At 36.9% G+C, this 13,261-nt stretch overlaps 1 long non-coding RNA gene across 1 annotated transcript in view; it reads right to left on the bottom strand.

Annotated features, from left to right (window-relative positions):
• LOC131160281 (uncharacterized) overlaps nucleotides 1-10,995 on the bottom strand; it is a 33,387-nt gene extending 22,392 nt beyond the window's left edge. Inside the window, exon 1 of the long non-coding RNA XR_009137978.1 lies at nucleotides 1,869-10,995. This is a non-coding gene — a long non-coding RNA (uncharacterized LOC131160281). The remainder of the gene's footprint in view (nucleotides 1-1,868) is intronic.
• Nucleotides 10,996-13,261: the final 2,266 nt, after the last annotated feature.

Here is a 13,261-nt window from a genome sequence, read left to right as displayed (position 1 = left end):
CATCGGAGGGATCACTTGTTTAGACATATCCCTCCATCTAATGCATATTTCTGAATGTTTCGTTAGGTTTCATTTGCATGCTTTTGTAAGGTCATGCGATCAGGTGTCATTTCTATCACGTGGTGGTACTGAGCTATAAAAGCATTGGCCAGATCTTTCAAAATACGGATTCGAACTCGATCATGTTGAATGTACCATATGATAGCCGCTTCAGTCAAGCTATCCTAAAAGTAATGCATCATCAACCTCTTATCGTTTGTGTGTGCAGCCATTTTCTGGCAATAGAGGCGCAAATGGGTCCAAGGATAGTGGGTTCCATCAAATTTTTCAAAGTTCGGCATCTTGAATTTTGGCAATAGAGTGACCTTCGGCACCAGACGAAAGTCATTAGGATCAACGGAGTCGAATGTATTAGACCCTTCAATTGCTTTCAAGCGCTCCTCTAGTACGTCACGGCGACGCTCAGCCTCAAATTTGTTTATTCCCATATCAGAAACTACTAACGGGGGAGTTCCTGGTACTGGAAACCCTTGTGCTAGCACAGTAGGGATGAAGGGAAGTATATTTGGCATCAGACCCCCCATGACGTTAGGTGGTGGAGCTGATATTTGTCCATGATTTGGGGTGAACCCTGGAGGATGAGTGGGGTTCGTATCTATCTCAAGATCATTCTGTACCACTTTTCCTTTATTCATCAACAATTCCAGAATTTTTCTTATTTCTCAATCAATTCTTCCTATCCTTGTTCTATGCCCAGTGTAGTGACCCGAAGAATAATAGCATTTTAATAATAAAGAGGGAGAAAAATGGAAACAGGAATCAAAGGAGGCGGTAGACTTCGTCAACAACATCGCACTTTGGAGGTAATAATAATTTCAAGAAATTTTCAGGTCTCTATGAGACGAATATAAGGGTTTCTTCTATGAGGGTTCTTCAGAACCTCGTCGACGAGGTTCTGTCTCGTCGATGAGAAAATACCAAGAGAAAAAATTTGGGCTACTCTGAATTTCATCGACGAAGGATAAGATTCGTCAACGAAATTCCTTAATGACTCGTCGACGAGATGACGTGGCTCGTCGACGAAGCCCGCAGTATAAATAGTCCTAAATTCATTTTAATCACAAAAAATCAGCACCGCTCTCTCTTTTCTCTCTCTCCTACGGCCTCTCCCTCTTCTCTCATCAATTCTGGCCCCATCAGTTGCCAGATCGACGATCTGAGGCCACCACGACGCTTCTGGTGGAGTTCTCTTCAAGTCTGCCGGAGCAGATTGTTGGTGGGGTAAAGTTGGAATTCATCCCAAATCCAGGGTAAGGTTTTTCATTCAAAATTTGGCTTTCTAGCAGTTGTAGAAAATGTTGTAGACGTAGAAATAGTGACATTTTGTTCTAGCAAAAATTATTTTTAGGGTGTCGAGTAGGAAACCCTGCGGGTGTAGGACCCGTCTCAGTAGAGGATTTTAGTATGAGTCAGGTAAGGAAAATACGCTATGCTATGCTAGGCAATTTTACTATGCTTGAGTATAAACTATACTTTTTTATCAGATGATTATTCACGATAGAAACTTATACAGTTTATCATTTATGTGTAATATGTTTAAAATTACTGTGTGGCTTGAGAATATTGGTATAGTAAAGAAACATATTTTATAGTATTTTCAGAATATACAGCCAGTGGTTATGTTTTATAGTAATTATAGAATACCATGATTATACAGTTTTCAGTACCATAACTTACAGATTACAGTTCAGTTCAAAAATATAGATGACACAGTTACAATTTATTACAGTGTCATGGTTAATACAGTTATTACAGAATCATGGTAAAACAATTAGTTGTATATAGAAATATATTATATAGTATCATACCCTATTAGACCATACAGCAGAGCACGGTACCGTAGCCACAGATATTCAGTTCAGAGTACAACCACCTATTCAGATAATACGTGGTAGTAAGTTGATCGTATAGTGCCCCGACGTGGACAGGCTCCCCATCAGATATGGGTTGAGGAGGGCAGATCAGATCGAGGGAGTATAGTGGTTTACCTTGGTCGGTCAGCCAAGGTAAATCCTGCTTACGGGCCGCACAACCCTGTAATGAGAGGTTAAATCATGCCACACAATTATCCACAGGGAAGTTTTCAGTTATTATTATGTATATACAAATTTGCAGAGATAGAGAATATACTTATATACATTAGAAGTATTTTCATTAGTAACCTAAAATTACATATATGTTAAACAATATAGAATTAGTGGTGGTTTCCATTTTTGTATATTATTCATAGATCTAGTTATACATGATTATATAGAAACAAATTTTCATAGTATTGTAACTCATTTTCCAGACACTAGCAATAGCATATTTCGTCTTACTGAGCATTGGCTCATCCCAATTACTTTAACATTTTTCAGGTGATCCAAATAGGCGAGCAGATCAGGTTCGCAAATAGAGGGGCCTCAGTATTGCCCTAATATTAGAGTGAGTATTTTTTGGAGTATTTTGTATAGCCCTAGCCAGTTGAGGATATTTCTGGGGAACAGTTATATATGTATATTTTGGGAAACAATTTAGCACTCTGGTATTGTATATAATTATACGTGGTTATGTATATTTGATTTCCGCTTCTCGCTGCTTAGGTTGTTGATTGGGTTTAATCCAATGTGGTATTAGAGTATTTTAAATGTTATAGTATATATATATATAAAAAAAACCCAGTTAAATAGCTAGGTCATTACACCCAGGACCCTATTTTCCAGTTGTTCACTCATTTTTCTTGCCTTTCGCCTGGTGTTGTATGGGTGCATAGTGGTCTTAATATTGTTTTTGATTATTCAGGCGGCTTCTTTCCACGAGAGAGTTGTGAACCAAAACTTCCTTTTTAGAATCGAATGCATGATTATGTAATGCAATGGATGTTTATGCATGGGTGTAACTAGTGCAAAAATACATGCAAATAGGGATATGAACATGCATGTGGCCTATCATGCATGGCTATGCGTGTAGTGCATGAAATACATGAATACAATGCTACCTAGATAACCACTTTGCTATAATTCTAGAAAAAATTCCACTAATGAAAGATTTCAAGATTAAAACGACCATTGATGGGCCATAATTTCAATTCAATTCTTCCCTCAACCATTCATTTCCTTGATGACGGTCCATGTACCTTAGATCCTACGAAGGATCAAATTATGATCTGAGTTAGGGGTTGACCTAGGCTAGTCAACCCATTGGATTTATTCAATGCAAGCTTGTGGACTTTAATGTGCACTTGGACCTCGAGTATTTTAAAAATATGGGTTTCAAGCTATTTTATGATGGGATCAGACCCTAGTTTAAAGAGAATTGGACTTGGATCACTTTGAAAATGTTGGCCTGGATTTTTAAGTAATGGGGCTGAAGCCCCCTTTTGAAATATGGGTTTGACCCTTTTTGAAAATTAGGCCTAGGGCGAGTTTTTTGTTTAGAAAAAGGTCGGGCCTAGATTTGTTTTAAAGAAAAAATTGGGCTCGAGTCATTTGAAAATGGTTGGGCCGACCCATATTTTAAAACGCTTAAGCCAAGTACTTTATTTTTTGAAAGGATGGCCCATGGTCTCATTATTGGGATTTTCCAGAATTCTGGCTAAGTAGTATGCATGTGTCAAATGGATGCAAGATGCATAACACAACACCAACCATATATACAAAAGACACAAATTAAGTCACATAAAGAAGGATGAGGATCTTATCCCAACCCAAGGTAGATACACCTATTTTATAGGGTTTCTTCATGGCTTTATCCTAGTTAGGGGAAAACTATGGACAGGTACGTATGGGTAGGCTCTAACTCTTATGGATGACAAGGTTCCTAGATTGAACTTCAATCCTCCCCCATAGGGGTCTAGATAAAGCCCACACTGAGCGGAGTGATTCGCGAGTCCCATCAAGCTCTGCCATGAAGGGACTGACACTATTACACTCCTATCTAATCCTAGAAGGGAAGGCCCAGGTATAGAGCATGAAAGTGTGTGAATCCAGTTTAGTCTAATCTCGCTACCCCACATACATGTCATATGCTTATTTAATCACATGTTTATTCAAGCAACAAAGGAAAATATTTACAATTAATCACATGCTTATGGAAACTAGACATTTACAATTAACACACTTAATCTAAAAGCTGAAAATAAAATAATTAAAATTAATATTCTTAAAAAATTTTGGAAAGAAGATATTTACAATTAGTATTAAAAATTTGGAAAGAAAATGTTTACCATTAATATTCTTATCTACAAAGTTGGAAAGAAAAATATTTACAATTAATATTAAAAATTTGGAAAGAAAATATTTACCATTAATATTCTTATCTACAAATTTGGAAAGAAAATATTTACCATTAATAATCTTATCTCTAAAAATTGGAAAGAAAATATTTACAATTAATATTCACAAAATGATGAGCAACTAAAAGATTTATTAAATTTGAACTCGGGATAATTTCTAATTAATTACTGGCTCGACTCTCTACAGTCCCCAGCGAAGTCGCCAAACTGTCGCGACGTCTCGGAACGCGTGTGCCCCGGGGTGGCGAAATAAAAAATGTGGTTTAAAATTTTCGGGAAAAACAGGAATGAAGTCGCCACTAACCTTTTAGTGTCGTTAAAACACTTAATTGCTACCCAGTTAAGGGTAGAATGGGTCTGCGTTACTAGAGTTGGGATCGGGAGTTCAGTTACGCGAGAGGAAGGTACGAGCACCCCCTACACGCCGGTTCTTACAAACGGTACCTAATTAATCCCTAAGTTAACTTAAAAAGTCTTTAAAATTACTCCCTTAGTGAATTTACAAATATGCATGCAAAATAAATAAATAAATAAATAAATAGTATAAAAATACACACACACACACACATACACACACACACACACACACACACACACACACACACACATATATATATATATATATATATAAAATATATTCCCTTAGAGCCAGGGTGCGCAAATCCTGAAAGCTCATACCCTTTTTTAATTACAATCATAGGAAAAAAAATCAAGATAATATTTAAGAAAATACACTCCCAAATTTTGAAAATCTTATAGGATTTTTCTAAGTATGAAAATACTAGTTTGGGAGGTTTTTGGAACTCAAATGGTGTCAAAAAATGGTTTTTAGGTCTCAAAATATTATTATTTTTTTGTTTTTTCTATTTTTTTGATTTTTTATATTTTCCCACATATTGTTGAATTTTGAAATAACAAAAGACAATTAGTGAAATTCAAATAAAAAATATCTTTAGAATTTTCTCCTAATTTTTTTATTTTTTTTATGATTTTATGTATTTCACCGAAATTCCAATAGCTAATGATAATCAACCTAGGTACACAATGGTAAAAATTCTAGATACACCATGCAAAAAGAACTCTGATTAAAACATGCGATGATAAAAAAAACCTTTGGAAGGAACTTTAGAGATCGATGTCATCCCTGGAAGTAGATCAATAGCGAAATTTATCCTGCAGTCAAGAGGTAACCCAGGTTGATTTTCTAGAAAAAACGTCTAGACATTCCTTAACCAATGTATTGCCCAACTTCAATTCATTTTCTGACACCTCTTTTACAAAAGTTATAAACCCCTGACAACCATCTAGGAATAGTCTCCTTGCCTGTATGGTTGATACTAACTGAGGCGGGGATTGCACACGCGACCCTATAAACCTGAATTCTGATCTTCTCAGAGGTCTGAATATTACTTCTTTCAAACGACAGTCTATACTGGCGTAATTGGCTGCCAACTAGTCCATACCAAAAATTACATCGAACCTATGCATGTCCAATACTATCAAGTTAGCTGACAAAACTTTATCCTGAATATCAACTGGACAGCCTCAGAGCAACCTACTACATCTCACTACTGACATTGTCGGTGTTGTTAATAACAGTTCGGTGCCTAACAACTATGTTTTTGCCCCACATAATATAATACATCTCATAGACACAAATGAGTGTGTGGCTCATAAATCAAACAATACAATAACTTAAAACGAAAACATGTTAATCATGCTTGTCACCACATCGCCGACTTTCTCAGCATCTCCAGGCGTCAAAGCATAGACCCTCGTTGGAGCTACATTCATCTACTGGGCTCCACGGCGTGCCTGATAGCCTCCCTGGTACGGTCTGGGAGCAGGAGCGGTGTCAGGTGGTGTGGGGCAATCTCGCACCAGATGTCCATGCCTACCGCAGTGATAGTAGACAGCTCTCCCCACTCGACACTCCCAAGTGTCTCTTTCCACAAGTCTAATAGACTAAAAAATTCTGCATCGCCTAAAACTTAAGGCCTCCAGTCTCCTGCCTCTGTCCTCTGCCACAGTTTCCTCTCCTCCACTGACCCTGCCTAACTCCCTGCTAGAAGCCTGAAGGTGTAGATCTCTTATTCTATCCCTACTCCTCTGCATCCATGCACTCACTAGCCTCGTCCAAGGCTGCTCTATCCTCTAACTCAACAAAATCATGTATCTTCAACACTACCACCTGCTTGTATATTCCTCACCTCAATCCTTTTTCAAATTGCCACACCTTCTTTATTTTATCAGGAACAATATATGGAGTGAAATGGGAAAGCTCTATAAACCTCGCTGCGTACTACTAGACCGACTGCTGTCTCTACTTCAGATTCAGGAACTCTTCCACTTTAGCTTCCCTGACAGTGGCTAAGAAATATTTGTTAAAAAATAATTCTTTAAATCGGTCCCATGTCATAGTTATCGGCGTCATCCTCTGCTGCTCCAAAAGTCTCAAAGTAATCCACCGCCTCTTAGCCTCCCCTGTCAGTTTATAGGTGGCGAAGAAAACCCTCTACTCCTCCGTATACTGTAATACCGTCAAAACTTTCTCGATCGCCAGCATCCCATTCTCGGCAGCTGTAGGATCAACTCTTCCTAAAAATACCGGAGGATTCATCTTGGTAAATTTTTCTATCGTACACCCATGGCCTGCAGATGGACCTCCCTACTCTCTGGAGCTCCTAGCAATCTTAGTCATAACCTACTAAGCCACACTACGTAATACCGCATCAGAATCAGCTTTGCCTGCACTTGAGGGCCCTGCACCGTCACTACTGCTCGTATGGGCACTACCTCCTCTAGGGTCCATCCTGAAAAGACAAAAAGCATGGCTTAGAGACCCTATCCTTATAACTTACACAGCTAACCACGATCCCCTATCTTGACATCCTTATCTTATTTCAAGATTCAGTCCCACACTTTAGAAACACAACCCGGCAATAGTTTACTATGACTTTCTTGAAATTGTCACTCCAAGAAAAACACAAAAACCACCACGGAAGTCCTGTCTCTAACCTATAAAACAAAACCTCAAATCCTTTCCCTATACTTTGGTATTGTTTCCATTGTACTTTAAAGTCTACAGAGTTTAGCAACCTAAACTCTGATACCAAACTGTAACAAACTGCCCATTTTTAACCAATTTTTTCCATAATTATAATTAATATAATAATTCCGAAAAATCATAGCCAACCTAGACCCATGGGAACCATGGATATACTTGAAATACAACACTAATACCTAAGCAGCGAAAAATGTAAAAACATATCCATATCCAATCATCCAACCAACATAATACCAGAGTTTTACTACAACTGTCATATACGTACACGGATCTCAGAATATCCAAAAGGTGTCATAGGATCACCACCCAAAAATCCGTCAGACCCTAGCAAAATGACTTACTCTTCAGACAAGGTAGAACATTCGAACTCTAACGCTGCGGAACTCTATCCGCTCTTCTATATGGGGCTTCTGAAATGTTTACATAGCTGGGTTGAGACACCTCTCAGTAAGGGAAATAAACTAATATCAGTATGTGGCAACATGAGTATTTTTGTGTTATACGTATAACAATACATAAATCATATTTGATAAAATTGTCTACATCATATCTGGGAAAAACATAATTTAACATAACATGGTATAACATATTGAATTTTAATACTTATAAATCATCTCATATAACTGTACATGAAAAACATCCTGGATGGATAGTTGGCTGGTGTCATGTCTTACCCCCACATAATTGGATTATGCGGCCCAAAGATGGGACCTAGCAATGGCTGGCCAACCACGCTAGATCAACATAAGTCTGTAAGTATGATGGGTCTGCCCCTTTTGTTCCAGACACCAGAGGGACGCCTGCACTACCATAAAACCACATCGACTGCCGTTCTCCCACTGCCCCTTACGACAAGTGGTAGTACTAACATATACATGATCGTGATCATATAGCTATGGTACTGTGTTTTGTGGAAGCCTAAACCAAGTCAACCAGGTTCTGATAACATATAGTATATTTCTAAATAATGATACATGGCTATTTCATAATAATATCTATCATGTGAATATTTTCATAAAACCTTGCATAACATATCATATAAAATTCACAGCCCTTACTTCGGCATAACATATCATATAAAACCATGACCTTTACGTCGGCATATCATATAAAATCCTCAACCCTTACATCAGCATATCATATAAAATCCACGGCCCTTACGCCGATATGTCATATAAAATCCACGACCCTTACGCCGACATATCATATAAAATCCTTAGTTTGAAAATCCCTGTATCATTTTAATATTTTCTTGAAAACAGTAATAACATGCTTATTTTATAAACATAATATTTCATCATCGTCATTTCCTTGGTAAATGTTACTTATGTCACACAAAAAGGGGTAATATTCATAACATAACATCTGTTCTAAAATCATGTTTCTGATATTATACACGAAAACCATATTACTGATCAACAACATTATTTCCAACATAATTCTACAATATACTTATTTTCTTGAAAATAAATGTTGTAAAATAATAAATTGATTTTCATAAGAAACTTACTTAGTTTATCCCCTTACTTGGCTTACTGAAAAGCCCTTAAAACAACCAATCCTACACCTGGAGTGTTCCCTACACAACACCCTGAAATTAATATTTCCCCCAACAAAATTTCAGTATAAATTCATCTAATACCTTTCCTCAGTCTAGAAATACCAAATACCTCAATAAAACTGAAATTAACTAACTTACCTAAATTTTGGGATGGTTTCCAAGTAGGCCTAATCAACAATCCACTCCAGCTAATATGGAGAAAATCTTCCCAAGAGTAGCGTGTCAGTTTTGGATCGTTGAACCGGCGAAAAATGGGCCCAAAAACTTAGAGAGAAGGGGTGGAGGACAAAGAGAGAGAGAAAGAGAGGAGGGTTTGCATACAGGTTTTCTCACTGAAAACCCGAGTTTGAGCCATTTATAACACTGACTTCATCAACAAGACAGGTCATTTCATTGATGAAGCCAAGATGGGAGTTCGTCGATGTACTCATAACCTTTATCGACAAATTTTAGACCCTCAAATAGCCCTCTCGGTAATTACTCGTCGATGAGACACGTGTCCCCGTTGACGATCCCAATAAGTCGCTTCGTCGACGAGGATCTGCTATGACCCCCTTTAAAACCTCATTTTCCTGTCATTTCTTTTATTATTTAATTGCTATAATTCACCGGGTCTCTACAGCTCCAGTCTATCTCACCGCCGTCCTTAATTGAATACGTAGCAGCGGATATTCGCAATTTACTTCTCCCGAAGAAGATTGGGTGCTTTGATACTATGATAACATTCATAATCCAATGTAAAGAAAGAGAGAGAAAAATAGATAGGAAGATATTCAATTGCAAAGAGAGAGAGTTGCTGCACAAGAGGCAAGCCTAATTACATTATTGAATTCAATTAGAACTAATGAATAAACCTAACCCTATAATGATACGAAGACTAAAGTACCCCTTATCTAAAATACTACTTAAATATATAGGATATTATCTAAAAAAAGTGAGAATTGTAAAGGAATTCACATACAAGCTGTGTGGGAATTTTGGAAAGAAAAGCACAGAGAGGAGTTCAAACAAATAGACAAGATAAAACAATTCACAAAGCATTCACAGAGCATCATATAATCCAAAAGGGGGCATCGGGTTTAAGTTCAAAGTTGGAGGAGTTTGAAGACTAGAAGTAGGTCTTAGTTTTAATTTAATTTTCCAGTGTTTAATTTATATAAAAATAGACTGTATAAAGAATCTTACTCGATCTAAATTAGATCTAGTGACCCGAACCATCCAGTGACCTGACCCACTTTAAGGGCCCAGTAACCCGATCCATTTAGCCGGGTTGATCTGTTTGACTCAGGGACCTGCAGACCCAAGACCCAAATCCAATTTGGATATGGGTCCATTAAAACCCCATCCTAGCTCCATTTAAAAAAAATCCCCAGTGGGCCTGAGCCCAAATCCTATTTTAAAATCCACCTTGGGCATGAGCCCAACCTCATTTTAAAACCAACAATGGGCTTAAGCCCAGCATGGTTTAAAAGCCCAGTAGTGGGTCGAAGCCCAAAACCCAATCAAAACCCATACATTCAAAACTGAGCCCACACAAACCCAACCCACCAAGACTCAGTGGGTTGACCCACTGAGTCAATCTAAAGCCAACCCAGTGGTTGACTCACCCGAGTCAACTTGAACCAACCCATTGAGTTTAGTACAGTCTAGCAAAAAAAATAATGTAAAAAAAAAAAATTTAAATGTTTGGTTTGCAAGAAAATAAAGAGAAAGAAGGGAGAAGAGAAACTTATCTTTGGTGTTCTTAAAATGTATACGAGGGTAAAGCTTTCATGTAGATCAAACCTGCAAAAGAAAAGTAATATTGAGTGAGTAAATAAAAAAATGAAAGAAATAAGATAAAAAGAAGAAGAACAGTGAACAAATCGAAAAAATAAATAAAATAAAAAAAACCGAGAGGAACCAAAAGAAGAAGAAGAAGAAGAAGAAGCCGAGAGAGATCGGAGGAAGGAGAAGAAGAAGAAAGGGGGAGGAATAGAAGAGAGATCGAGAGAGAAAAGAGAGATGGGAGGGAGGAGAGAGAGAGAGAGAGGAGTGGACAAATGAAAAAAGACAAATAAAATTGGTTTTTGTATTAGGGGGGGTAGTGGGTCATGTGTTACCATGACATGGTGACATGTGGCGCATTTTGGGACAAGTATGAAGGGTCGATGTGGCTTAATCTCAATCATTCAATCCATGTTTTCTTTGGACGATCAGATATTCGCCACATCAGCAATCCCTTGTTTAAAGGTTTAGTACAACTGGATGGTGACACGTGTCATGGTAACGTCACCCTACTTCAAAAATTAAAAAAAAAAAGACAAAAAACGAAGGAAGGGCCGGATAGTGACACGTGATAAGGTGACGTCAGTTGTTACAATGATTAAAAAAATAAAAAATAAAAAAAGGAGTCATGTGTCACCAGTGTGAGTGGACACGTGGCACCCACTAGGTCAAATGTTTGACCTGTTTCAATTTAAATGAACTATTTGACGCGGTTCAAATTGGAACCGTTATTTTATTTTATTTTATTAATTATTTTATTTGAAATTTTAATTAGGTTTAAATTTTAAAAATTATAGGAAAATTGTAGAAAAATTGTAGAAAATCAAGAAAAGTAGAGAAAAAATTGGAAAATATATTTTTGAAGTCAGGAAAAATATTTTGAGTTATTTTGATTGAAAATTTTTTAAAAAATGGAAAATAAAATACAAAAAAATGGGAAAAATCTTTAAAACCTATAAAAGTTTAGAAAAATGTTGAAAATTTTCAAAATTTTTTAAAGATACGTTTTGATGATTTTAATTTTTGTGAGGGTGAGTTCCAATGGTTTCAAAAAGGATAAAGAGGTATTTCAGACATCACTTGTATTAGCTATGAGGGGGAATTTAACAAGATCCCCTCATTTTGAAGTTTTATTAGACAATCCAAACTCGTACTTTGATTTTCAATTTCTTTTTAATTTTTTTCATTTATTATTTATTTATTTAATTTATTATTTTAGTTGTTTATCTATTTGTTTGTTTATTTGATTATCTCAAAATGGGTTAATTAAAGACCATTAGCTTCTATTTAGGGATAATTTTTGACTAATTAGGAACCGTTTGTAGAACGTGTGTGTAGGAGGTGCTAGTACCTTATTCTCGCATAACTGAACTCCTAATCCCGATTTTAGGAATAGTCTAGAGATCAATCAATAAGTAGTAAATAGGTGTTCTAACCGCATCAAGGTAAATAATAAGTTAGTGACGACTCCATTCAAATTACAATATTATTATCCCTCACCATTTCAGACCCTTCTGGGGGATGTTGCGACATAGGTATTGAGTAAATTAAATAAAAATAATATTATAAGTTACATTGAATAGTTTATATGTTGACTTTTTGAGTCCAATCCTTGATTTTGATAATGACAAACCGCAAGTTACTTATATGTGTACTCAGTACTTGAACAGGTCTTTAATTCAAACACACACATAAGGCAAGGAAATGGAAGTTAGAAAGGACATAAAGCGCACATATTGCTAACATATTCTATGAAGTTTCAGAAGAACAAAGAAGAAGAAGACTTATTGTTTATTTTGTATAATGCATTTTGTTTTATTTTTTGGTTTGTAATATTGTGATCTGAAATAACTGCATCTTATGCATGGTAGGATTATATGCTAAAAACCATAGTTTGACCTTAAGGATCGGTCGACCGACGTTGGATTTTTGGGGTTAACTCTCAAGAGACCATATACTAACCACTATACCCTAAAACCTTTGCACAAAATGCTATAACTTACTCACACATGGTTGAATTAGTTTAAGAACAAAAATAGGGTTTTGGGTGACCGAACCCAAAGAGTTAAAAATGGTTGGGGCGACTAAATGTGCAAAGGGTCAACCATTGAACATGGCTCGGGCGATCGAACCTAATTTGAATTGAATGTCCACAGTCAACCTAAGATAAGAACAGTCACTTTTTACCTTCACTGGGTGCCCGAACTCTAAGTTCAAAATAGCCCTGGGCGACCGAAGTGTGAAGTTCGGCAGGCCAAACTGACCACCGGGCAACCGAACCTCAAAAGTTTGGGAAAATCGCCTTGGCTCAGCCACCCGAACTTTTCCTCGGGCCCCCGAGCTTGAAAAAGTTACTTTTCTCTGTGTGTTTGTTCGGCCGACTGTCCCTGAGATCCGGGTGACTGAAACGCTTGAGTTGCCTTATTTTTACCATAATTAATTAAGGTTATTTTGGATTAAACTTTAATTCAACAATTTCAAAATACCCAATAGGTCCCCAACAATCAAAATTTGAGGGATATCTATATGTACT

Source organism: Malania oleifera, chromosome 7, assembly GCF_029873635.1.
Source record: "Malania oleifera isolate guangnan ecotype guangnan chromosome 7, ASM2987363v1, whole genome shotgun sequence".
In the NCBI taxonomy this organism is placed as follows: domain Eukaryota; kingdom Viridiplantae; phylum Streptophyta; class Magnoliopsida; order Santalales; family Ximeniaceae; genus Malania; species Malania oleifera.
This window is presented reverse-complemented; position numbering and strand designations above follow the sequence as displayed.